This window comes from Temnothorax curvispinosus, unplaced genomic scaffold (genome assembly GCF_003070985.1).
Source record: "Temnothorax curvispinosus isolate PA1 unplaced genomic scaffold, ASM307098v1 QBEX01002254.1, whole genome shotgun sequence".
In the NCBI taxonomy this organism is placed as follows: Eukaryota; Metazoa; Arthropoda; class Insecta; order Hymenoptera; family Formicidae; genus Temnothorax; species Temnothorax curvispinosus.
Genome location: NW_020212034.1, coordinates 7,930 through 11,962, shown reverse-complemented (window position 1 = coordinate 11,962; position 4,033 = coordinate 7,930).

Sequence of the window (4,033 nt, the reverse complement as noted above, 5' to 3'; positions counted from 1 at the left end):
CTTTACTTTTAGAGATACCTTTTATTAATCCTTAACTCCTGCAAGTTCATTAATATACCTCGACCTGGTGGCAAATAGATAACTTGGCAGTTATGTGACAGTCGATATGCAATATCTTTGGCAGCTTCGGTTTTGCTGATAGACAAGTATTTTGCGCATCACATTCTGGACTGACAATATTGATTTTCTTATTCACCTGTTCCAACTCAACAGCTTCAGTAAATTCGGTCTGAACATAGAAAAGAATGATTTTTTATTTAGTTAATATAAAAGAAAGTTTATCGCATTGATTAAGTTATCTAATAATTAGTTGTAAATAAAGAATTATTTAAAAAGTATTATTAATTATATAAATTAATCACAATCGTGAAAACAAGTAAATAAAAAAAATTTAACGTACATATGTAATATGAATAATGCAAGCCTACATTTGAAGAAAAAGCTACCGAGACATTGTGGATCAGCTATGATGAATAATTTACAATGTTTTTAATAAACAATAGTTTTTATTTAAAAAAATAGATATGAAAAATTAATCGACAGTATATTAAAATAAATCTTTCTTTTCTGTTTTTTACTTTCATTATTATATAAATTTATTGCATATTATATTTATTACTGTTACGAATAATGCCCAGCAAACGCAAAAGGATTAAAAGATATTAAAATTTTTTAATACCTTTGAATCCCTTTTTTGGCGGAATTAGATGAAATTAGATGGGATTCGAAATGAGATGGTCTAATCCCATGAAATCCAAAAAAGAAATTTTAAATTCCATCCAATCCTATGGAATCCGTAAAGGTTATGGAATTGCATGGCATTAAATGGTTTAGGAAACGTCTCGCGCCTTTGTTGGGCGACCAAGCGCCGTTGTTCGTCGGTGAGCTTTTGTGTATGCCTAAGGGCATTACACGCACTACTGCCGACGGGCAATTAGCCCGAAAATGAGATTTGTAAGATCTGTCAGGCACCGTAGGGGGTCCCTTTACATAGCGGTCGAGACGAAACTTTGAACTCGAGAAGATGCCCCGGGCGATGCGACGCCTAGCGGCGTCGACGCGAATTGACGGTAATGCAGATACCGCGCGGGCGTGTACTATTGTTGGCGCGTACCGCCACAGAGTTCAACACGGACACTTTTCAATCCCTATCCTGGCATTTAATGGTATTCATTTTATTGTCAGAATAGACGGAATTCAATGGAATTCAATACGGAAATTTTTAATTCCTAGTTTGGCATTCAATGGTATTCATTTCGTTAACGGAATCAATGGTATTTAATGGAATTCATCACGAAACTTTCCAATCCCTAACCTGGCATTCAGTGGTATAATATTTTTGTGTCGGAATTGGATGGGATTCAAAAAAGACAAATTCTTTCCAAAATAAGGAGTTCCATGATATTGAAACTATTTTAATTCCTTTTTTGAACAGAATGGAATTCGGAAAGTCCTTAATTGAATTCCTGGCAATCCCGTTTTAATTCTTTTCAATCTTTTTTCGTTTGCTGGGTGGCCAAATATTTTAGTGTGATCGTGTGATGAGCAGTGAATTCTGCATCATAACAACACAAAATACCCACTATTCTAGGGATATTTTGTTGATGGAAGCCTGTGTTTTTCGGCAACAAGAAAAGAGAGAGCCAGGAGATTTTAGAAAAAGATAGACCAATACTGAGCACACCATGTATATTTCTACCATGCTACTTACCCCATAATTTTGTATCATAAAATAAATATTTGCATAAATATTAGTTTGAATGCGACCTTCAATCTGAGCTTGAGTAGCAACTCCCTTTGAGGAACAATTTTGTACCACATTGTAAGCTTCTGTCGACCATTTACCTGCAAAGGAGTAACATCAAAGTATAATTACATATCCAAAGATAAATAATTTTGAGTAGAGATGTATAATCTAGAATAATAGTACATATAACGTCGATTATAGTTACCGTTCTTTGGCTGAATATTTGCTAAAAAGATTTCAATGGCTTGGAAGGGTAGGCTCAAATAATTATATATCAATGACCTACATTACAAATTACTAAACTGCCAGTAACCACCGTGATCGAGTAATCGTACTACGCTTCTTTCTCCCGATGGATCTGGACGTTCAATGCATCCTCTAATCTATTTGTCGCTCCAATATACAGCCACGTAATCATCCTCTACAAAGTAAAAATGTATTGTATAATCAGAATATAAGATTATATCACTTACTGTTCAATACATCTGGAACTGGCAGCAATTCATTGTTATACCAACCAATACATCATGCTGTTTTCCAAATTTTGCAAAAGGAGAAATGATGAATGAGTCGGAAGCTGAACAAAGAGCCAATTTAGCTTGACAGTGTGAGAGATATTAATGTTATTATTAACACTCTCAATCAGGGACAGGGGCCGTTGAATCGGGACATTATACACAACTTCTTCGATCACCTCGGCTATTGTCGCGATATATATGTTCATGCCAAACCGCATATATAACCTCGTGTTATTTTTACATTTAGGAAAATTATTTCATATTAACTCAATAGGCGTTAAACTTGCATACATAAGTGAATCTCGCGTTTTATGTAAAATAAGAAACCGGTAATTTAACCTATACTACGTTTACGCGAGCGTTACTTAATTCTGTAGTAACTTACGAACGATACGATAATACCTCCGCATAAACGAGAGATTTTATAGTAACTACGATGATATCGTTCGTATAAGTTACTTCAGAAGTAATACTCACGTAAACGTAAACTACTATAATTCCTGTCACATGCACTTAGTCGCGTAAAAGAGTCACGGGGCGGTCTCGCTTCGCGTCGTATAATAATAGGATAATTACATGTAAATAAGTAAAACAATTACTTTGAATCAGAAAAGATATTAATCGTCGCGTCGCGTAAAGAGTCACGGTTGGTATCGTTTCGCGCGTACTTGACGCACCTCTATGAAGTTGGCCGGACAACTTCAACGTATCGAACTTTCATTAATTGGAATCGATTGGTGGTCGTTTGGTGGTCTTTGGTAGTCTAGTCCGATCGTTTGGTGGTTAATCGTTTTCGTGTAAAATAAAAATGAAATTTCCGGTGTGAAGTTAGCCGGACAATTTTTATTTTTCAACCAATTTAACTTTTTTATAGCTCATTCGACGCGGAATCGTTTGGTGGTCACAAATATCACCGGTAAAAACGTTTGGTGGTCAACCGTTTTCCCAGAAAATAGAAAAAACCGTATGCGCATAATGCCGTAGTCGGAACAATTGTATTTATCACCCAAATTGACTTTGATAGGGCTCAATCGACGCGGAATCGTTTGGTGGTCACGAATATTGTCATTAAAACGTTTGGTGGTCAATCGTTTTCCTAAGAAATAGAAAAAACCGTACTCTCACGCTATTGGTCGTATGAGAGTACGGTTTTTTCTATTTCTTAGTAAAACGATTGACCACCAAACGTTTTAATGACAATATTCGTGACCACCAAACGATTCCGCGTCGATTGAGCCCTATCAAAGTCAATTTGGGTGCCAAATACAATTTTTCTGACTAATAGCACAGAGTCATACGACCAATGGCGTGAGCATACGCTTTTTCCTTTTTTCTGGGAAAACGGTTGACCACCAAACGTTTTACTGATTATATTCGTGACCACCAAACGATTCCGCGTCGATTGAGCCGTATGGAAGTCAATTTGATTGATAAATAATGTTTATCCATCAAATTACCGAGCTAACGTTACGAAGTCATGCGACCAATGGCGTGAGAGTACGGTTTTTTCTATTTCTTAGGAAAACGGTTGACCACCAAACGTTTTAATGACAATATTCGTGACCACCAAACGATTCCGCGTCGATTGAGCCCTATCAAAGTCAATTTGGGTGACAAATACAATTTTTCTGACTAATAGCACAGAGTCATACGACCAACGGCGTGAGCATACAGTTTTTCTTTTTTTCTGGGAAAACGGTTGACCACCAAACGTTTTACTGATCATATTCGTGACCACCAAACGATTCCGCGTCGATTGAGCCGTATG